At 31.8% G+C, this 24,969-nt stretch overlaps 2 long non-coding RNA genes and 2 pseudogenes across 4 annotated transcripts; 1 reads left to right on the plus strand and 3 right to left on the minus strand.

Annotated features, from left to right (window-relative positions):
- The first annotated feature begins 1,028 nt into the window (after window positions 1-1,028).
- Window positions 1,029-1,649, plus strand: LOC143205705 (uncharacterized). Its single transcript, XR_013007865.1, has 2 exons — window positions 1,029-1,118; window positions 1,180-1,649. It is a non-coding gene; the product is annotated as an uncharacterized LOC143205705 (long non-coding RNA).
- A 1,179-nt stretch (window positions 1,650-2,828) lies between these two features.
- On the minus strand, window positions 2,829-4,898 carry LOC143205707 (uncharacterized). The gene is made up of 2 exons (XR_013007867.1): window positions 4,476-4,898; window positions 2,829-3,524 (listed from the first exon to the last, which is right to left on the minus strand). It is a non-coding gene; the product is annotated as an uncharacterized LOC143205707 (long non-coding RNA).
- Window positions 4,899-5,442: 544 nt separating this feature from the next.
- LOC143205664 (eukaryotic translation elongation factor 2-like) lies at window positions 5,443-7,937 on the minus strand (annotated as a pseudogene). Its single transcript, XR_013007848.1, has 4 exons — window positions 7,350-7,937; window positions 6,769-7,169; window positions 6,492-6,707; window positions 5,443-5,625 (listed from the first exon to the last, which is right to left on the minus strand). The product of XR_013007848.1 is annotated as a eukaryotic translation elongation factor 2-like (transcript).
- Window positions 7,938-8,340: 403 nt separating this feature from the next.
- On the minus strand, window positions 8,341-10,003 carry LOC143205765 (translation elongation factor 2-like; annotated as a pseudogene). Its single transcript, XR_013007895.1, has 5 exons — window positions 9,971-10,003; window positions 9,793-9,860; window positions 9,274-9,488; window positions 8,673-9,084; window positions 8,341-8,611 (listed from the first exon to the last, which is right to left on the minus strand). The product of XR_013007895.1 is annotated as a translation elongation factor 2-like (transcript).
- Window positions 10,004-24,969: the final 14,966 nt, after the last annotated feature.

Raw genomic sequence — 24,969 nt, forward strand, 5'->3', positions numbered from 1 at the left:
CGGCCCAAAAAAATATCGATATTATTTAAAGATTGTAAAATGTACATTAAAGTATCGAATTTTTTAATAAATATTTTATTTTAATTAGTGTAGAGAAGCTAATCTTTTAAGGTTAAGTACCAAATTTAATAGTTTATTAAAAATGATTAAAAGGTTTTATAATATTTATGGAATAATTTATGTAACTATCGATACATCGGAAGTTACAAACGATTTTCTTTCATCATCTCTAGTTTATTCTTTGATCTTCCATATATGTAATCAATAAGAAAACATAAAATATTTTGACAAAAGAATTTGATAAACAATGTTTGCTACATTGAAATATTTCAAAGTTTTGCAAAGTTAAGTGCATTTATTCACGTATAAACATTTATAATTTAACTATTAACAATTTATATTAGTGTATATTTTAAAATATCTTAAAAACATATAATACAGAAATTTAAACAATGGAGATATTAAGAGATTAATGTATGACCAAAGAATTTAAAGATAATACTTAACCGATATTTTACAGTTCCAATGAAAAAGTTATTTGTCCTTACAATAACTCACATCACATAAGAGTATCAAGGATGGAATTACATTTGAAGAAATGCAAAGCTGCTAACAGCGGGAATATTGTACTAGTCCCTTGTGATTATAATACATGTCACCGTGTACCACCAGAAGAATTAAATGTAAGGTGTATTATTTATTAAAGAAAACCAATACAGTACTTTTTTTTATACTAGTTACACCATAGTATGTGCCCGGATAAAAAGTGTATAGAATTGCAGCTAATAAAAGAAGGCAGTGAAGTTGAAAAGGTGGTAACACCTCTAGAACCTATTAAACTTGTACCAGTTGATGATAGTTGGGATAACGTAATTTATGATTTTAGAAAATCCTAATAATCTATAAATATTATAATTTTTTTGTATTTTTAGAGTGAGGGCCCAACTTATAATGCAGAGCAATATTGTCTCGAACATCAAGTATTGAGACGTTTAGACACAGAGTCTGCTTCAAAGAGACAGAATTTTCGGAATTCTGAAAGACAAAGAATAGGACAACTTACAGACACTGCCGTATCCAATAAATCCAAATTGAATAGTTGTCAGGATCGTCAAAATGTAATATGAATTTTTGAGTTTTTCTTAAAAATTTGACTTGCTTTGATTGGTTTCTTTTTAGGCAAACGTACCACAAACACCAGTGGTTTCATCACAAACAAAGACAAAACACCTGACGCAATAAGTGATGTAATAACGAAAAATTGGAAAAGTCCAAAAGCTATATTATCCAAACCAAATAAATTATGTTCTATTTTAAAATTTTATTATAAGTGTGCGATATGAAGTGTTTATGTGATTTATTGAAAATTCATTGTTTTATGTTATAAAAATGTGCTTAATGTATGTTTATTAACTATATATTATTTAATTATACAGTTGACAAATATTTTTAGAGATAAATAGTCTATTCCTTGTAAAACTTATTCCGTATTTTATTTTTTTATTGTTAACATATTCATTAATTTTTTTATTTTATTACCTCGATTATCTATCATTTGGTGTTTTGATATGCCAATAAGTAGAAGCCTTGTTGAGTATCAAGGTCTGCTTGCTTAGGATTAAAAATTAAATGCCTAAAAATTAGATAAATGTGTGTTATATTTTTTATGCGCCAAAAGTGATAAGCTATAAAATACATAGTAAGATATTAAACACTAAATGTATTCAAATTATTTTTTATCTTTCTGCTCAAAGTAATTTTATCAAAGAGGTTGGACAGTAGGAGGTAACAAGTGTTCGATAGTTTTACACAATGAAAATATATATTCTATTCTCAGATCGTGTTAGACATAAAGTCATTAATTTAAGATGCGATTCAGAACACAAATACATAGAGCAACTGGAAAGAACATCGATATCTAATACAAATATATAGTTATATTTAGGAAAGTAAAGAGGGCTTGCAAAAGGGGCATACCTATGTGGGGTACTCCAACGATAAGAACAACCAATGCACGTGACAACAAATTAGCTGATGATATGAAGGGTACCAAAAACTGGGGGCCATCACGAGCGACGTTGCTATGAACGTTTACTGCCAGGCTGCCAGCACAGGAGTAGCCAACCAATCGGTAGTCACCACAACAAAAAAAAGAAAACAGAAAAAGAGTCATTGAATATACCAGACCATTAAGAGAATTTAAAATGGTGTCTGGCAGTCAGACCTCACCGAAGGAATAAACTGCAGGTCACCCCAAAAAGTAAAAAAATTGATTTCACAGAAGTTATAAAATACACAGTATGGAAAGTATAAAATGGAACTATAAAGAAAAAATCATCAACAAGGTAAGAAATTTTAAAAGATCAAGTAGTTAAGAGTATGTCTCCATTATAGAAAAACCAGAATAACAACCACCATATTCCAAGAGCAGGTCGGAGTGAAGTTTTGCGAGGTCAGGGTGGCCGAATTTTAGACACAAATAATTGATTAGAGACGCCTATATGGTAAATGCGCTTTTAAGCACGATTGCATAAATAAATGTTTTGCTGCCTTGAAATATAAATATGTAAAACGCTACGGAGCAAGATCGAGTTATAGCCTCACGGGCAGGATGAAGATTCCGGCATCTTAATTAATTCTGTGATGTAGCCATAACCGACTTATTCATAAAGTATAAATACAGAGCGGCTCAGCTGAATTCAGTATTTTAATTGCCCAATTACCTTCACCAAATCGGTTCTAAAAAATATTATAATGGATGCACATCGTCAGGAAAGTAATTTTAAAACTTTGTGTCATTTTTTATGGTCAAGCATTAAAACAAGTCATTTTTCCAAAAAAATTTATTAATTAATTATAAAATCTATGACAAGAAATATAATAGTTTATTGATGAATTAACGTTTGAAATTTAAATACTAAATACTTTGATAACATTAATTGAATTTTACGATTCATATGAATGCTATAAAAAGACAACTTAATAAACCTAACAAGTTCACGGTAAGATGGAATGTACTACCTTACTTCAGTTATCTGGTATCTTTATGGACTCATTCTTCTACCCACGCCCACCGCACCTCTATCGGGTGGACCTTAAAAATGGACAAAACTGTCCTCTCAAGTTCACCGAACAGCGAGTGATTCTTATAGCTGTATTTTACGCCTTATTCCAGACCAGGCTCTAGCATACATGTATACCCAAATATATATTAAATTGCTCATCCTTTTTAAATGCTACAGTTCGTCGGATTGCAGCCTTCAACCAAAGTACTGTCAACCCCTACTGTCCAATTCCCCAATTCTCCTATAATTCGCTTTCTCCAGCAAGTTTGGACTCCCTCAAGTTGTTATATTTGGGATTTAAAAAGCAGATGCAGTCTGCCGTCTACTCTCTGATGAGAACGTGGATCACGCCCTTTTTATTTGTACTATAGAAAAAAATGGATTGTCATTAACGACGCGTTTACATTTTCTCCAAGTATTGACTGAGATATGGAAAACTTTCTTTATTTTATATGTATCCTGAAAAACAACAAAATAAAATATTAGATATGTTAAAAAAGAATTTCGTATATTAGTACAGTACTAGCTTTTATAATAAATAAATAATCTGATAAATAATTATGTTTCCAGAAAAATTATAATATTAAAACGGAAAATTCAATAATAAAGCAGTTCGGTCAAATATTAGATATATGACTTATGGTATGGTTTTTGGTATATTTTTTAAACATATTAAACTTGAAGAAATATCTCCAAAAATTAAATTATAAATGCGAAACATTATAAATCATATTTTTCAACAAGCATGTTGACACATTGTGAAAACCAGCCAATTAAATCTATAGCAGAAATCAGGTAATTTTGGATATCTTTTAATAAAACATTTGTTAATATAATAATTTTGTTAACGATTGTTAATGTTTTATTAGTTCCCCTATTCCAAATGGCCAAAAAGTAAGAATTCTTTAGAATCGAAAGTAATATACCATTAATATAACATATCTTGCGAATGTTACAACACATATAGTTGGACATATAATAATTGGGTGGATGCGCCTATATACTGAATCGGCTTATATATTGTTGAATAATTAAATGTTAAGAGTAGTTACTTTGTATATAAAATCGTAAAAATGCTACGGCGCATGCTCGTGATAAAACCACCCGGACAAGATGAAGATCCCTCACTCTTGATTCATTTCTGTGTTGTGGCTTTAATCGAGATGTTTGTAAAGTATAAATATGCATGGACTAAGTTGTATCCAGTACTTTAATTACTCAAATACCTACAACAAGTCGATTCTAGAGAATCATCTGAGAATGGATAGAAGTTCTAAATCAACCGGGATATAATTATGTAAACAATTCAAAATTGCTACTTATACAACGCTGTATCATCTGGTGCCGCTTTCTGTGATATGGAACGTATTTCTAAGATGGAGTGAAAATATAATTGTATAAAAGATTTACCTGAATTTCACACTGACAAACAAGTTCAATGAGTTTGGGCTGGACGTCTGCCCAGACTATTGAACTTCTAATAATATATTGACTAATAGGCAAGCATAAAGACAACATACGACGGGTTGTAGGAATGATCTAACCGCCACCACGATGGATTGCTTTGTTGCCCATTGGAATCCTGCAAATAGAATTAAGAATAAAACTCACTCCATTAAATATGATTTGAAAAAATAAATTAAGAGGGCGTTGCCATTTTTTTGCTTATTAATTGGTATGATCTATAAACCAAAAGCCAGTGGAAGATTCATCTAGACAAAAACAGGAACATAATTAGTAACGTTGTTCTTAGTGTACTAGATACCAGACAGCACATTTGTTTCAAAATTTTCAGACGCCTGCAACTTTTCGTTCAAAACTCTATATAGTGCGTGTTTTATTTGTTCCAGAGTACGGAAGAAATATTTTAAAATTAAACCAAAAGAATTGTACACTAACTCACCTAATATATATCATTCTCTAATTATACATATAACGACCATACGATCCATCATGAGGATGGCCCCCTGAATTGTCTTCTCGAATCTTCTTTCTTGAAGCCACATATTTAGGTCTTGGGATAGGGGCCTTCACGCCCTTGGCTACTTTACCGGAAAAAACAGGACCAAAAATCGTAGAAATAACCTTTATGAGAAGTGGGCACCATTTAAGACACATATCATCATAGGACCGTTAGGATTACAATTTTTAATACCTAAAAACAAAAACAAGCAAAGTATAGTCATTTGCAAATATTAAGAAATTAATAAAAAATTGGTAGTTGTTGTTTAGTTTATACCAATCATTCACAGTGAATCAGTCTAGAGTTTTAAACTACACATCATCAAGTACAAATTAATACCAAAATTTAACGCGTTTTAAAAATCCATGCAGGTGACACATACCAAGAGCGGCTTCACCATCATGTGGACCTTCGTATAACATTTCCATTCTGTATTTCAGAGCAGTTACTGGGGATGCTAAGTGAACGGCAATCATCTGAAGCAAAGTCCCACCAAGAGGTAACAATGTCCGACTAAATTGTTTTCCATCCTTATCCTTGTCTTCATATTTCAAGTTAATGCGCAGTGTGGAGAGAAGGGCTTCATATTGTTCTTTCCTAAAATAAAAATTTTAATTACACCGAAGAACTACAAATATATAATGCATTCTCGATATAACAGCTTGTCACCATAAGATATAAAGATAGAGGTAACATGAAAGCGTTTAATACCTAGGCCTATAATTTTCTTCCAATGCACTGCCAAGAATATATTTATTTCCTAATAACTTCATAAAAGTTATTTGGAAACTATATAGTAGCCTAATTGTGATGGAAGAATTAATTTTTTTTAATAATAAAACACATGTTTACTTGCAGTTCATAATCAAGTCAAAAATTTTGTAGATGGGATTCAAAATGTACATGTAAAACGATCTTTTGTTACCAATATCCTATTTTTGGGTTGAAATATTCCTAACCCCATAGATTGTTAAACGTCAGAAAATTTGGTAAAGTTATTCAGCACCTAACAGCAATTTCAAATAGGTATGGTCCATCTTGTTCATGAACAAGTTTGGCTTAATACGTTCGTCGATAGCCTGACGTAACATAGTTTCCGTTTGTACACACACCTGAAATAATTCATTATTACAAAATTGTTTCTAACTTTATTAATAATTTATAGCGAATTAGCAGCATCAGTAGCACCAATCATTAACCAATGTCGGCCTTGGGCGGTTGGAGATGACATCACGATTAATTAAAATATAGCAAAGACACTACAATGTTTCCTACTTTAATTCGGAAGTTCTTGATAAATTGTCTTTACCACAGAAATATATTTAGATATGCGTTCTTGCATCTGTATTGAATTGCATTATGCATGTTTCTTTAGTAAAATTAATACAAAGTGAAGTAACACCAAAAATACATGCATAATTATTTAATTTATTATACAAATAATTATTTAGGAATTTACTTACCCCTAATACTATCTACTAGAACAAGAGCACCATCAGTTACACGAAGGGCACTATTGGGCCGGATTAAGTAACTTGAATTCACGCATGATCGATCCTCCTCCAAGGCCTTCAGAGAGATTTCTAAGTGGAACTCTCTGGCACCGGCAATGATGTTTTCCCTAGATTCTTCCATGACACATTGTACCATAAGGTCAGACTTAGCCATTCGTTTCAAACCTGAAGTCAAATAACACAGACTTTAGTGATGATCACATAATAAAAGCGAACATTTGCGTACCTTCTAAAAGTTTTAGTGAATCGGCCGGATTCTTGGGTTCCACAGCTACACGTACTACGATGACATTCAAGTTGCGTATGTTTGTGAATGTGGGGATGGGATCGGGCTTAACCAAAAATTGATCCACTCCGAACAGCCTGTAAATATTTCCAGATGGGACATCTTCAATAGCTTCTACATAACGACCCATCATGGGGATGGCTCCTTGAATTGTCTTTTCGTTTAAATCTTCTTTCTTGATGCCACATATTTAGGTCTTGGGATAGGGGCCTTCACGCCGTTGGCTACTTTACCGGAAAAAGACAGAAAAAAAAAGGTGTGGAAACGACCTTTATGAGAAGTGTCTACCATTTTGGACACATACATCGTTAGAGGACCGTTAGGGTCACAGTTCGTAATACCTTAAAACAAAAAAATGTATAGTAATTTGCATATACTAAAAAAATAATAAAAAATTGGTAATTGTTGTTCAGTTTATACCAATCATTCACAGTGAATAACCATAGAGTTGTAAACTACATATCGCCATGTACAAATAAATACAAAAATTTCAAGCCTTTTAAAAATCCATACATGTTTACCTTCGTATAACATTTCGATTCTGTATTTCTGAGCAGTTACAGGGGATGGCCCGTGAACGGTAATCATCTGAAGCAAAGTCTCACCAACAGGTAACCATGTCCGCCTAAATTGTTTTCCATCTTTATCCTCGTCTTCATATTTCAAGTTAGTGCGCAGTGTGGAGAGAAGGGCTTCATATTCTTCTTTCCTAAAATAAATATTTTAGTTACACCCAAAAACTACAAATATATAATGCATTCTCAATATAATAGCATGTCACCATAGGATATAAAGATAGAGGTAACGTGAAAGCATTTAATACCTAGGCATATAATTTTCTTTCAACACACTGCCAACAATATGTTTATTTCCTAATAACTTCATAAAAATCATTTTGTAAACTATATAGTGGCCTAATTGTACTGGAAGAATTAATTTTTTTAAATAATAAAACACATGTTTATTTGCCGTTCATAATCAAGTCAAAAATTTTGTATATGGGATTCAAGAAGTACATGCAAAACCATCTTTTGCTATCATTATCCTGTTTTTGGGTTGAAATATTCCTAACGCTATAGATTGTTAAACGTCAGAAAATTTGGTAAAGTTATTCAGCATCCAACTGCAATTTCAAATGGGTACTGTTCATGAACAAGATTAGCTTAATACGTTCGTCGATAGTCTGACGTAACATAGTTTCCATTTGTACACACCCCTGCAAATAATTCATTATTACAAAATTGTTTCTAACTTTATTCATAATTTATAGCGAATTAGCAGCATCAGTAGCACCAATCATTAACCAATGTCGGCCTGGGGCGGTTGGAGATGACATCGCGATTAATTAAAAGATTGAAAAGATACTACAAAATTCTTTTTTCGATGTTTCCTACTTTAATTAGGAAATTCTTAATAAGTTGTCTTTACTACAGCAATATATTTATATATGCATTATTTAAAATTTTAATTTTTGTTTAGTAAAATTAGTACAAAGTGAAGTAACACCAAAAATACTTCCATAATTATTTAATTTATTATACAAATAATTATTTAGAAATGTACTTATCTGTAATACAATCTACTACAACAAGAGCATAATCAGTTACACGAAGGGCACTATTGGGCCGGATTAAGTAACTTGAATTCACGCATGATCGATCCTCCTCCAAGGCCTTCAGAGAGATTTCTAAGTGGAGCTCTCTGTCACCGGCAATGATGTTTTCGCTAGATTCTTCAATGACACATTGTACCATAAGATCAGACCTAGCCAGACGTTTCAAACCTTAAGACAAATGACACAAACCTTAGTAATAATAATACAATAAAAGCGAACATTTGCGTACCTTCTACAGGTTTTGGTGAATCGGCCGGATTCTTGGGTTCCACAGCTACACGTACTACGAGAGTTACGCCGAATTTCATGAAATTCAAGATCTGCATGTTTGTGAATGTGGTGATGGTATCAGGCTTAACCAAAAATTGATCCACACCGAACAAAGTACAGATATTTCCAGATGGAACATCTTCCATTGCTTCTAGATAACGACCAATCATGAGGATGGCTCCCTGAATTGTCTTCTCGTGTAAATCCTCTTTGTTGAGGCCATATAGTTAGGTCCCAGGATAGGGGCCTTCATACAGGTGGCTACTTTACCGGAAAAAACAGGACCAAAATCGTAGAAAATACCTTTATTAGAAGTGAGTACCATTTTAGACACATCATCATAGGACTGTTAGGATCACTGTTCTTAATACCTAAAAACAAAAAACAAAATATAGTCATTTGCAAATATTAAAAAAATAATAATAATAATTGGTAATTGTTGTTTAGTTTATACCAATCATTCACAGTGAGTCAGCCTAGAGTTGTAAACTACACATCATCATGTACAAATAAATACTAAAATTTAACACGTTTAAAAAATCCATATAGGTGACACATACCAAGAGCGGCTTCATGATCATGTGGACCTTCGTATAACATTTCCAATCTGTATTTCAGAGCAGTTACTGAGTATGGTAAGTGAACGGCAATCATCTGAAGCAAAGTCTCACCAACAGGTAACCATGCCCGCCTAAATTGTTTTCCATCCTTATCCTTGTCTTCATATTTCAAGTTAGTTGGCAGTGAGAAGAGAAGGGCTTCATATAATTCTTTCCTAAAATAAATATTTTAGTTACACCCAAGAACTCCAAATATATAATGCATTCTCGATATAATATTAATACGTTCGTCGATAGCCTGACGTAACATAATTTCCGTTTGTACACACACCTGAAATAATTCATTATTACAAAATTGTTTCTAACTTTATCCATAATTTATAGCGAATTAGCAGCATCAGTAGCACCAATCATTAACCAATGTCGGCCTGGGGCGGTAGGAGATGACATCACAATTAATTAAAAGATTGTAAAGACGACTTAGTGATAATCACACTATAAAAGCGAACATTTGCGTACCTTCTACAGGTTTTTCTGAATCGGTCGGATTCTTCTGTTCCACAGCTACACGTATTACGGAAGATAAGCTAAACTTCTTGACATTCAAGTTCTACTTGTTTGTGTATGTGGCGATGGCATCGGGCTTAACCAAAAATTGATCCAGACCGAACAAAGTGCAAATATTTCCAGATGGGACATATTCCATGGCCTCTATATAACGACCAATCATGAGGATGGCTCCCTGAATTGTCTTCTCGTGTAAATCCTCTTTGTTGAGGCCATATAGTTAGGTCCCAGGATAGGGGCCTTCATGCCGGTGGCTACTTTACCGGAAAAAACAGGACCAAAATCGTAGAAAATACCTTTATTAGAAGTGAGTACCATTTTAGACACATCATCATAGGAATCAGCCTAGAGTTGTAAATTACAAATCGTCACGTACAAATAAATACCAAAATTTAACGCGTTTTAAAAACCATATAGGTGACACATACCAAGAGCGGCTTCATCATCATGTGGACTTTCGTATAACATTTCCATTCTGTATTTCAAAGCAGTTACTGGGGATGGTAAGTGAACGGCAATCATCTGAAGCAAAGGCCCACAAGCAGGTAACCATGTCCAACTAAATTGTTTTCCATCCTTATCCTTGTCTTCATATTTCAAGTTAATGCGCAGTGTAGAGAGAATATTCTTCTTTCCTAAAATAAAAATTTTAGTTACACCCAAGAGCTAAAAATATATAATGCATTCTGGATATAACAGCTTGTCACCATAGGATATAAAGATAGAGGTAACATGAAAGAGTTTAATACCTAGGCTAATAATTTTCTTCCAATGCACTGCCAACAATATATTTATTTCCTAATGACTTCATAAAAGTTATTTTGTAAACTGTATAGTGGCCTAATTGTGCTGGAAGAATTTTTTTTTAATAATAAAACAGATGTTTACTTGCAGTTCATAATCAAGTCAAAAATTTTGTAGATGGATTCAAGATGTACATATAAAACGATCTTTTGTGATTATTGTTCTGTTTTTGGGTTGAAATATTCCTAAGCCCATAGATTGTTAATCGTCAGAAAGTTTGGTAAAGTTATTCAGCATCCAACTGCAATTTCAAATGGGTACGGTCCATCTTGTTCATGAACAAGATTGGCTTAATACGTTCGTCGATAGCCTGACGTCACATAGTTTCCGGTTGTACACACACCTGCAAATAATTCATTATTACAAAATTGTTTCTAACTTAATTCATAATTTATAGCGAATTAGCAGCATCAGTAGCACCAATCATTAACCGATGATGGCCTGGGGCCGTTGGATATGACAACACGATTAATTAAAAGATTGTAAAGACACTACAATGTTTCCTACTGTAATTCGGAAGTTCTTAATAAATTGTCTTTACCACAGATATATATTTAGATATGCGTTATTGCATTTGCATTGAATTGCATTATGCATGTTCTTTAGTAAAATTAATACAAAGTGAAGTAACACCAAAAATACATACATAATTATTTAATTTATTATACAAATAATTATTTAGGAATTTACTTATCCGAAACACAATCTACTACAAGAGCACCATCAGTTATACGAAGGGCAGTAGGTACTTCAGAACGGAAATCTATGTGCCCAGAGGAACCAATCAAATTAATCAAGAAAACTTTCTATTCTTTTTCGCGTTAATCAATATTATTTATGAAAAAAGTTAGTATTTTTGTTATAACAAATACCCAGTTTTATTTTAAAGAGATAAAGCTTCAGAATCACTAATCAAAATTATCACATAAGTTCAGTGGTTTGTAAATTTCGTCGTTCAATATTTCAAAAGACTACATATTCTTAATATGCTTATAAATCTGTCTTGTTAATTTTTTCCGGTGTCTGTAAAATGTATTTCTCTAACTTCGGCACCAGCAATAATAACAGTTTTTGCTACTAAGGAGTCTGTTAAAAATGATTTTCCGTTATCTACGTGAGCTATGACGGATATATTACGGATGTTTCGTTTTTTGACCATCATGGCACAAATTTCATCTGCTGTAAAATTCACCTATATCAAAAATAAATGTCAAGAATTCGTAATATTTAAAAACATAAAACAAATTTCTGTAATAACAGAAGAGAGCTCATACTATTGTTTGTATATTAAAATAAAGTTCAACCGTCTGGTGTATTTTATGCTATTGATTTAAAATGAAATTTTCTTGTAGTTATTAAACTAAGTGTCAATCCCATGTATATTCTTACTATATTTGAAATAACTGGAGTAATAAAAATAATATAATTCTCAATTTTATAATAGAAATCTATTCAAAATAATTTATTGTTAACTAATTCACAAATATGTAAACATTTAAACTACATAGTTATTATATATAGTTACTACTTAGTTACTATATATATTATATACATTATGCATTTCATACTGTTGTGTAATGTTCAAAATCGAAGCAGTCCAACTAACAATCCATTTAAATCCAAATTAAAACGAAGCAACACAACACCCGGTAGATATTTTAATTCAAATTATTATCTTTCCTTCTTAATTTTTAAGCAGATCTTCAGTAAACTGAAAACTGTGCGGATCAAAAGTTCCAACAGATAATGTATTTTGGGGCATTCCAATAGCGATGAGACGTAATTTCACATTTCATGTTCCAGGAAATTGCGAAAAGTTACAAATGTAAATTGTGCTGCTCTCTCTGTTATATCTCTTCGTGGTATATTGTATTCCTTTTAGTATTTTGTAGAAAATTGTCTATCTGTAGTCATGTCTGTGTAGTAGTGCGTCTGTAGTTGTTTGTTTATTACGAGATAACGCCAAAAGCATTTTTAAAATTATATCCGTTATGATCAGAACTTGAGTATAACCCTTGTTTTTGATCGAAAGAACCTCATAATCAGTATCTCAAGCATATCAACATATTTTTCACTCTTCATGGAATTTTCCCAATACGCATCACATATACAACAGCTGCTGCGAATACATCTTAGGAAAACGAAATAAAGGAACATTTTAACGTTTTTAAAACATTTTTTGTATTTTTTCGCCATCTATATTAATACTAATCATCTATATTAATATACTTCAGATCTATCGTAGTTTTCGGAATATAAATAGGTCATACCTTATTTCCAACCCATCAGTAGTTTTATATATTTTAAAATTGGTTTTACTGATCACATTCCAGTTTATGACGACATCTAATTCCTGGAGCAAAGCCTTATCATGTACAACAAATATATAAAAATATCAATTGGGCCGCCCGTAAAACTCCTGTATGTTCACAGGTGCCGACATTGAATACCCTCTTTGTTCCTCGACTTGAAAAGATCTGCATCATAAGCTTTATGTCTGTCGATTTCTCGGAAATTTGTTGTTTGTAGGATGTTTCTGCACCACTGTCATCATTATAATGAAATGCTATGTCTTGTTATCACACAACAGAGTAGGAATAGGGAATTTACGGAGATTTCTTTTGTTCTATAGTAGAACAATTAGTATTATTTAGCTTAAAATTTTTTAACCGATAATTAATTTCCGACAGAACAGGAAGAATGAGGGACGGTGCTTTGAACTTGCTTAAAATTCTTTTCTTTCTTAATTTAAATTAACTATTTCTTATATTCCCATAATTTTTTATTTCTACTGCCGCTTCAGATTAAAAAGACATAGTCCCTATTCAATGATTCTGAATACAGTGCATCAAAATATGTCGTTGTGGTAAATGAATCAAGTGAAATTTTCCATAATCACTAAGAGATGGACCGTAAGAAAATATAGATTGGCATTGTTGACCAATAACATAGAGGGCACCTAATGACTCATTCGCTAATCGAGACAGACGTGGTATCGGGACCGAGCGATGGGAATGCTGAGATGGACACTTTTGGATACAAAGGACGACGCCTTGACCGGAAATCATATAGTTTCTTAGAGTCTCTCGAAGAGTATCTTACTGACGTAGTTGATATACGATTGTTATTGTAATCACCGTACAACACCGTGCAACCCCTAGTATATTATCAAGATTGTGACCATTATAATGTTTGTTGAATATTTGTATTTTAATTACCAATAAATAGAAGTATTTCTTACAGGACATTGACACCATATCAGAGAGTGGTTACATTATAGGCAAGTTAACTCGGAGATTATTTATAGCTAACTCAAGAATAAGCTCTACTACATTCTTTCCCTCTACTATTATATATAGCTTGACATTCAAATAGTAACAATGTACCGGAATTTGATAGATTGACTTGCCTTAACAATTACAATGTTATCTCTTAGCCCTAATTTGTAGTTTAGATTTTTGACAAACAAATTATGACATCATGATTGACGGCACAGCTTGTGCATTAGAAGCATCAGATGAGGAAGTTTACCACGCCATACAGCATTTTTACGCTAATTCAGTTATTTCTAGCTTCTATTATGATTAGACGATAAGCAAAGTTCCTACACAGTCTGATTTTACCATTTTGACGGGGATGGTCCAGAGGCTATTTTATCACTGTCACCACTTATGTTAATAAAGTAATTCTTATTTAACTCACTATTACAACCTCAGCACAAATGTTATAGCCTTTGAAATGTTCGTTATATTCTAACGTTAAGTTTTGGCGTAATGTTTCGCCACGTCCAACATGTAAATGTCGCTACCTTTAACACATTTCTTGTTTTATTCGCTATGCTAAGAGCCGCGACGGAATCCCTACGTAGAGAACAGTGTGGTCAGCTTTTTATAACGTTTATAGATTAATTTATTATTTTATTTTATTACTAGGTGCAAGTCCGTAGCTGAAATGCATTCCCGTTCTAGGAGGTGTTTTGTGCCCGGATGCATAGATAGTGAGGAAATGCATCATTGTTTTCCATTAAAAAAGCGATTCTTAAGAAATGAGTAGAAAACTTTCAAAATCCTAAACTGGTTGGTTAAACATGAGGCATAATTTATTATCGTTACCACGTGAGACATTTTTGTGATACATTTAAACCTTCCTTTAAGTACTTATGAACAATTTAGTGATGGTGAAAATAATACCACGAGCCCAGAACATGTACAAATGGAAGTGAATCAAAATCAAAATTATATAGAAGGTAAATTGAAGGACTCAGTCACATTTCTGTTTATAATTGTTACCATTAATTTCAAAATTGTCTTACTTGGTAGTACCTATTTTCATCATTCCAGGCCCGCAACCAGGGTGTTCGAAGCAAGTATCATCGACACTTGAACAAACTCCAGAAGGTAATGGTAAAGTTTGTATTCATTCAGCTAGTATCCCCCTTTCTGCATTTCAGCTACGGACTTGCACCTAGTAATAAAATAAAATAATAAATTAATCTATAAACGTTATAAAAAGCTGACCACACTGTTCTCTACGTATTTGTACTGTTAATTACTTGACTATAACTTCAGTCCAGATGTTCCTATAAGAGCAAACAAAGTTTTACGTTGTACCGTAGTGTATCAAGAGACAAGACAATATCTCGTGTCCCAAACTCTAACTAAATTTTTTAATATACTGTCAGTAGTTCTTTCAGCTATATCTTAAATTATTCAGCGATTTTGCTATGTCGATAACATAACAAATTTTTTATAGATATGTCACACTGTGGTATACTGAGTATACCACAGTTGGACCACATCGAAAACCGAACTTAAGTTCCCTTCACGGTTTATCACTTGTTCGCTTCGGAAAACCTATCTAAGCTCCTTAGATTGCTTGAAATCCTTAATTTAGATGATATCATATATGAACATGATATCACCAAAGATATGAAACCATGAACATAGAAAAATATGAATATTTTTTCGGCAGCCCTATGGCAGAGTCGTTATTCCCTTGGTGGAACCAATTCAGTACATCTTGTTCTTGAAATAATATATTTTAGTTTTAAATTTGAAATGAATTAAAAGTATATTTTTATCCCTAAATAAATCAAATGCATCATAAGCTATAAAAATTCAAATGGTTAATAAATAATAGTTTAAATAACAAAGCCGGTATGGCTAAATCAGTAGGCAACAATGATATTGCCAGAATTGAAAGAAACATCAGCCTTCTTCATTCCTTCAGAAACCTTCATTTCTAAAATTCGAATGGCACACCATTGAATATCCGCAGCCTTTACATCACTATCAGTGATCTGAAGCACGTTTCATTTCGAATTAGGTACAAGTGAGAGGATTTTCTCAATCATGCACAAATTTTCTGCAGAATATTACCAATGTCTCTAAATAAATGTATATCTCAACGAATTATTGCTCTCATAAACATATTAAATTAGATCAATTTAAAATTCAACGATTAATTTATACTATAAAAAGAATAACATATTTTTCAGAATATATCCCTAGATTAAATAGAAGTTAGGTTAGTTCATTCAGTTATTTGTAATGTCACAATTGCAAACTTAGGCAACACTCGCAAATTTCTTCAAATGTTTTTAAATTAAAAAGGTCCTATATAAAACGACACAATTTAAAATATAAACTCTTATACCTAAAAAATCATATACTTAATATGCCTGTAATAATATATTTGTTTATATTAAAGTTAATAGAGCATACAAATTGCATATAGAACTAATACTAATTTAAAAACAACAATCTTATAACAATTCGACAGTTGCCATGGTATCATAAAACATTCTCCATAGATTACTTGATATATATTATTCGCAATTGAAATGACAGAAGTGACAGTGACAGAAGGTAGTATATAAGTAGAGATTATAAGAGTAGTGTACTTTTTAAGTATATAAGAAGAGTGTTAATTGAAATAATATAAGTAAAAAGTGAAATGTCGAATAAAAAAGTTTATGTAGTTAAATTGGCATCAATTAACTCAGCGAACCGACAAAATATGGATAACGAATTAAGCCGACATGTTGTCCTAGACGCAGTGAGTAAGACCGAAACGTTACCAGAATTGCAAGAACCACCATGTTCTCCAGTTGTAAAATTTGGATGGCACACAATAGACCTGCAGCATTTGCCTTACATCATTGTCGGTGAATTAAAATATGTCTCCGTTAGAATTATAAAACATAGGTTGTGTAATAATTTTACGAAGTTTTCACCAGAAGTCCACCAGTGTTTTCAAGTAAACTATGATCCTCTGAATAAATGGGAAGCGTGTTTATTTAATGAGATTAATTTGCAACATTGCGATGGTCAATTTGGAAAACTTTTATTCATAGAAGGCAGAGATACGAAGATGTTGTTGGAGGACTTTCTGCACATGTACGATTTTCTCCAATTCTGCGGTAGAATTATGTTCGCTTTAAGTAAAAACATGCACAATGATATAAACGAGGATTCCTGCGGATTTCTACAAATTGACGAAAACAAATTCATACCCTTTGTGGTAAGAAATGGCGAAAAATATTCACCGATGTTCTGTTTCGAAGGAACCTGCTGGCAGCTGAAAGACAAGTTCGTGAAGGTCACCAAATGGGAGTTAACTTATTTGCGGTTTTTGTTTAGGCTTCAGGGCCTAGAGAAAGAAGATGTTCAACTAAGTTCTTGTGATTTAGTGAATATTGTGGATGTTAGCCAATATTTTGATCAAGAAAGCTTCGTTCCCAAATGGCCCGTTGTAGATTGCACTTGGATGAGTGTAGGCAGTCAAATGAATGGAAATGTTAAATAAAAGAAAAATTTTTAGTCAGTAACATTCCAAATCTTATTATAGGTTTTATAGGCTGTTAAATTAGTATTAAGTTCAGTAATATTTTTCTTATAAGAAATTAACATTTTTTGTTCTATTATGTGAAATTTGTTTTTTCATCAATAAACGTACTATGTTAATTACTGCTTATTATTTTTGAACAAATTATAGTGGTCCATAAAACCTGCTCGGATGTATGTCCATATAGCCTAATGTTTCTCTGAGGTTATGTTTAGATTTCAGGTTAGATTCAATTATTCGGTTTTTTTTTCAGTTACAGAGTTGAAATATCAACTATGGCATTTTATTTATCATTAAGTGAGATAGTTAGAGGTGGTTTTGAACAAGTTGAGAATTCTTGCAATTTATAAAACCTCAAGTAGATGACTCATTTGATAACAGCTGTGGGCAAGTCATATCTAAAATTAACTACAGATTCGTCATCGCCACTGTCGTCTACTCGTTTGAACGAGGAATATAGCTGATTACAAATTACTTATAAATATATAATTTGAAAACAAAATCAAAATAATCGGTATATCAAAAACATTGATGATATAACAACAATGGCTTATTTTTGTTCATTTGTACGTTTATTTTTTCTTTTATATACTGGTATTTTGATTATAGTAATATAACATGGCATAAAAGGTAAATAGTGATAAAAAAAAGAGAAATATCATATACAATAAGGATTATTATTAAGAAAAAAAAAGGTTATAATTAAGAATGGTTAAATATTTGGGCTGAGTTATATGTATGAAAACTATTAAAACAAACGCAAAAATTAACATATGTTTATAACGAAATATTTTAAAATTAACAAAGCACTATATAATATAACACACCAACATATACATAATATTAAATAATAAATAATCATTAACTTATAGACTTTTCTTATTCCTTGTGGAATAGTGTCCAATGGGTTCTTCAAAATATAAACTCAAGCTCCTAAAATATTCGCAATAAAATTTGTAAATAGAATATAGAAATGAATAAAATCACCTTTATAACAACAATACTAATTTGATGTAAAATCAAGTGGCTGGTGATGAATTTTTGTTATTGTTATATGTCTCCGTTCGAATTATAAATGAGAGAATTTTCTCCATGATGAACAAATATTCACCAGAAGTTTATCAGAGCCTTCGAGTAAATTGTTATCCCCTTAGCGAATACGAAGCTTATTTATTTAATGAGACCAATTTTAAACATTGTGACGGTTCATCTGGGAAGCTTTTATTCGTAGAAGGCAAAGATAGAAAAATATTGATGGAAGACTTTCTGCAGACGTATTATTTTCTGAAATTCTGCACCAGGATCATGTTCGTTTTGATTAATAATATATGTAATGACATACATGAAGATTGCTGTGGATTCCTGCAGATTAATGTAGATAATTTGGTACTTTTCGTGGTGAGAAACGACGAAAGGTATGCCCCGGTATTCTATTTCAAAGGCGACTGTTTGCAGTTTAAAAACAAGTTCATAAAGGCCACCAAATGGGAAATGACATATTTTCAGTTTTTATTCAGACTTGAAGACCTGAAGAAAGAATTCCTCCATCTCAATTCCTGTGATATAGTGAATATTACCGATATTAGGCCGTATTTTAATCCCCAGACCACTTTTGTTCTCATGTGGCCCATCACAGACTGTGCTTGGATAAAAATAGGCAATCTGATGAAGGCAAATGAAAACACTCAATAGAAGGAAGGCTGAAATTCTTTAGCTAGTAAGCTTAGAAATGTTATTAGGTGTTACGAGCTTTTTAACAAGTATTACTAGGTTTATATATATTGTTCTTATAAGGAAATAGAAATATTATAGTATTAAATATTTTTTTATTCGGAACATAATACTGACAAAACATTATAGGAAAATTTGAAGTCAGCGTCATCTGTCGTTAAAATATTGAAATATTTGAGCACTAGTTAGGAATCACTATTGGGTCTAGTATGACTGTATCATTTCCCATCACATCATAATACAAATTGTCCAATTTTTTTTAACTTAGATGATGATTCATAAATAAATTGATATAACAAATAATATTTTAAGGTATATCAAAATAATTGAAAAATTGGGTGTAATTAGTATGTAAAAATATATATGAGTTGAAATGAAATAACAAAAATAACTTCTAATTTGGATTATTTCAGTTCTTCTGTCATATAATCGATATTTATAATCATTCATCTAGCATCAATCATTAATGAACTTCAGTCTAGGTAAGATTTACCTCGGATATAAGTATAAAAGTACATGTCCCAATTCAAAGCACAAATATCAAAATCAAATAGTTCCCGGTCGCTCTTTCTCATTTCTTTCCATAGCGTTTTCACGTTGCTGTTCTCAAACTTCCAATAATTTGTAGCATAGTAACTTAATATATCTACAATTTGATTTATTTTCTTGTAATTCTCTCTGGCTCTACAACATAATATAGACATTTTCAAATAATGTTTTACATATTTTTCAGATATTTTTGGGTTTATATTGGGTTGACAAGAAAATATTTTACATATGTATGTACATAATATGTACAACACTGAACGTCTCTTTTTTACTAAATAATGTTTATCTGTTCCCCACGGTCCAAGAGATGATTTCAGAAGAAATCCGGTCTTACCCAGCTTGGTTACTGGCGTGGCTGATCGCAGTCACAGATTTTCTTTTTCGTATTATAAATAGTCAAAAACATAAATTTACCCAGCAGGATTCGAAACTGCTACTATCGCAACAGTAAGAGGGCCTTCCTGTCGCCCTTGACCACTGTGCCAACCAAGCCGGCCCTTTAGATTTTGATTATAGGGTGAAGAGTTCACAATCAAGATATACATAGCTCGATATCTCTGAAGACAAAAATCTTCTCACATTGAAGTTTTTGTAGGACAATTAAATACTGAGGTTAAATGGTTAAACTTTTGGAAGTTGCAATTCAACCCAAAGAAAACCCAGGCCGTTATAATCCACAGAGAATCCTGTATCCTCCCACGTGTAGAAAAAGCAAATTGTCTCTAATAATTATGGTTCTCTATAAGACATACTCCTTTATTTAGACGGGTTAAAGTAGTCTAAGTACATCGGCCATGAAGAGATGAACAAATTTAGAAATAGTGGAGAAAAAAATTTGAGCGCCTCATATACAGAATTACTCAAATACATTAGTGCAAAGGTTCAAAAGGAATTTTTCACTCATCCCTTTTCAAAAATTCACCGCAGTATAATCGCAAAATTCCTATACCAAATCCTTATCAACACCAAACACGCGTTCCACATCAACAAGGACTTTAATCAGCTGACCAAACAGGATTCCAAGAAAAGCAGAGTTCATTAAGTAAATTATAGGTTCCTATGGTCTTGAAAAGGGAACGAAAAATTGAAAATGCACAAATGTTTGTCTATAATATCTAAGTTAATTATTCTATTTTAGTTATCCGTACAAATTCGTTCAGTTTGCTTTTTAAAGACTAACCATATCATATGAGAAGCCGTAGAGATTAGTTATTAGAGTCTTCAGACCACACGTGGAGGTCGCGGGTTCGATTCCCGGTGGAAACAACGACTTTTCGTGGGTGTTCTAGTTTGGTTAATGCCTGTCAAATCAGTTAGGTTAGGTAGCGGACACCGGTGCCTGAAGCATTTCTTATTTTCAATCATTGTTCCTTTATTCATATTTTTCCTCAAACAGACTGCAACTTTACTTGACATGCCCATTATAATACTTAATATAATAACTGCATAATTTGTTGAGCAAATATCTAACACCAAAAAGAGAAAAATATAGAGTTCTTAACAAGAAAATTAATCCGACTTCAAAAAATAAATAAGGAACACAGATAAGGTTTTTGTTTATTTTTATTTAGTTATTACAAGGATTATTATGTACATATTTCAAATATTCTTTTTGCAATGGTTAAGTACAAATGGATGACTTTACAATGATGACAGAACAGAAAGAAGGCTGGTGCTTTTATTAACTTAAATTAACTTTTCATATATTCCCAGAATTTATCAATGATGCTGCATACAGTGCATCAAAATAGGTCGTTGTGGTAAATGAATCAAGTGAAATTTTCCATAGTCACTAAGAGATGGACCGTAAGAAAATATAGATCGGCACTGTTGACCAATTACATAGAGGTCGGAACGATGGGAATGCTGAGATGTACATTTAACGGACGATGCCTTGACCGGAATTCATATAGGTTCTTAGAGTCTCTCGAAGAGTATCTTGCTGACATAGATGATATACGATTGTTATTGTAATCACCGTTGCAACCCCTAGTATATTATCAAGATTGTGACCATTATAATGTTTGTTGAATATTTGTATTTTATTTATCAAGAAATAAAAGTATTTCTTACAGGACATTGACACCGTATCAGAGAGTGGTTGCATTATTGGCAAGTTAACTCGGAGATTATTTATAGCAAACCCAAGAATAAGGTCAATTTTATTCTTTCCCTGTACTATTATATATAGCTTGACATTCAAATAGTAACAATGTACCGGAATTTGTTAGATTCACTTGTCTTAACAATTATAATGTTATCAATGTATATATATGTATATAATGTCAACAATTATATAGTTGACGGCACAGCTTGTGCACTAGAAGCATCAAATGAAGAGGTTTATCACGCCATACAGCATTTTTTCGCTAATTCAGTTATTTATAGCTTATTTTCTGATTAGACGATAAGCAAAGTTCCTACACAGTATGATTTTACCATTTTAACGGGGATGGTCCATTGGCTATTTTATCACTGTCACCATTTATGTTAATAGAATAATTCTTATTTAACTCACTTTTACAACCTCAGCACAAATGTTGTAGTATTTGAAATGTTCGTTATATTCTAAACACACACACTTGACAGGATAAATAGAAGGCCTTTATTCGACCTCAATACTAGTTTATTGGTCCGAAAGGTAAGATAAGGCAATATGTTTCAATCAACGAACAAGATTATTTATAGCAAACCCAAGAATAAGGTCAATTACATTCTTTCCCTGTACTATTATATATAGCTTGACATTCAAATAGTAACAATGTACCGGAATTTGTTTGAAAATTTAAAAATATTATTTTAATTTTTTAAATTTGAAACTGTTCTGGAAACTACCGGATAGAAATACAGACTTACCTAATATTACCAAATTAAAACGGTCGGAGGCGTTGCCAATTATGCTCTCCTAACTATTATGTTAAATACGAGTAGGGCAGGAAGTTTCGTAAGTGGGTGTTTTGGTAACATTTTGCGAATATATGGAAATTTATGGAAATTTTGGCGAAATGTTTCGCCACGTCCAACATGAAACTGCTAAAAGCCGCGACGGAATCTGATTCGTTCATTTCGTTCTATGGTTTGTTTATTTTGCACCCCATTTTTAATGTGCCCTATGTAGAGAACAGTGTGGTCAGCTTTTTATAACGTTTATAGATTAAATTATTATTTTATTTTATTACTAGGTAGAAGTCCGTAGTTGAAATGTATTCCCGTTCTAGGAAGTGTTGTGTGCCCGGATGCACAGATAGTGAGGAAATGCATCATCGTTTTCCGTTAAAAAAGCGATCCTTAAGAAGTGAGTAGAAAACTTTAAAAATCCTAAACTGGTTGGTTAAACATGAAGCAAATTTATTATCGTTACCACCTGAGATATTTGTGTGATACATTTAAACCTTCCTTTAAGTACTTATGAACAATTTAGTGATGGTGAAAATAATATCACGAGCCCAGAACATGTACAAATGGAAGTGGATCAAAATCAAAATTATATCGAAGGTGAATTGAAGGAGTCAGTCACATCTCTGTTCATAATTGTTAATTTCAAAACTGTCTTACTTGGTAGTACCTATTTCCATCATTCCAGGCCCGCAACCAGGGTGTTCGAAGCAAATATCATCGACACTTGAACAAACTCCAGAAGGTAATGGTAAAGTTTTTATTCATTCAACTAGTATCCCCCTTTCTGCTCATTTTTACTGTTAATTACTTGACTATAACTTCAGTCCAGCTGTTCCTATAACAGCAAACAAAGTTTTACGTTGTACCGTAGTGTATATCTCAGGTTAATTAGTATAACTTTTTAAAAGATATGAAATGTGATTTTTGTTTACATACAATTATGAATAAATCAGTAAACCCACAAATTGAGACTGATTTTATAGAGACAAGACAATATATCGTGTCCCAAACTCTAACAAAATTGTTTTAATATACAAGTAGTCAGTAGGTCTTTGAGCTATATCTTAAATTATTCAGCGATTTTGCCATGTCGATTATATAACAAAATTTTTGTCAAATGTTTTAAAAAAGTAAATTAAAACTCCTTCAATTGTACATTCCATAATGATCTTTCGGATAAAATATTAAAAGTACTGACGGAAAGATGGAAGAGGTAATTTTATTTTGCTATGCACCAAAGTTTTTTGCTTATGGTTTATATTTATGTATATAATATTTATATTTTATAGATATATGTTTTTTTTTATTATATTTATATTTTTAGATAAATTTAGATAAATGTAGATAAATTTACATTATAAATTTATATTTATTGTTATATATTATATATATATATATATATATATATATATATATTTAATTGAAATTTAATTTAACAAATTTATTTCAGAAAAAAATTGTTTTTTATTTGAATTTCACGCCAAGGCTGTTAACGTGCATTTCGCTTTGTGTTCTTAGTGGGGAAAAGTGCGCTTCTTCGAGTGCAAACGCAAATTTTTTTAACCAAATTATTACTTAATTAGTCTTTTTTATAATTTTAGATAGTTTAATTTACTATTGTATTGAAATATAGTTTATTTAGTTTATTTAGTTTTTGATTGAAATATTTAGTTTATATTATTGTATACACTAATTTTTTCTATATATATTGCATTGTTTTATATTATAATAGTAGAATTAAGTAATTATATAAGAAAATCAAATTGCTATGGAAAGACAAAACATGGAACAAAAGAAGCTTTTCTATTTTAAAAACTGTACGAAGTTATATACCTGCTCTAATTTGAATGTCCATATCAAGAGACTTTCCTGCTGAATCTTACAATAATTTTATGTTTTAGAAAAAATATCTGCATTAAATCTGAAGGGTGTATTCATTTTTAAATATTTTACTTGCGAAAATAAATATAGCAGCAAACAAATATTGAAACAGCATGGATCCAAAACAAAGCATTCTGCGATTAATGAAGATACTAAAGTAACAAAAATACTGTACACATGTAAGTTATGCGAGCATACTACAATGTAAGCGAATCTTCTAATGAATGATTTACATTCAACACATAACTTAAACGTTGAGGAGTTATTGAAATTTAATACCTTTAAAGAAATTCAAATATGGGAAAATGATATGGAGCAAGCCCCAACCTCGTGTCAAGAGAGAAGAAGCTATATTTCTTTATATTGTGCTAGCATAATATTTCAGGGTCCAAGGAAGTTCAAGGAAGAAACGAGATAAAT

This window comes from Rhynchophorus ferrugineus, unplaced genomic scaffold (assembly GCF_030347505.1).
Source record: "Rhynchophorus ferrugineus isolate W39M unplaced genomic scaffold, kcgeb_rfMv2 rfM14, whole genome shotgun sequence".
NCBI classification, from domain to species: Eukaryota; Metazoa; Arthropoda; class Insecta; order Coleoptera; family Curculionidae; genus Rhynchophorus; species Rhynchophorus ferrugineus.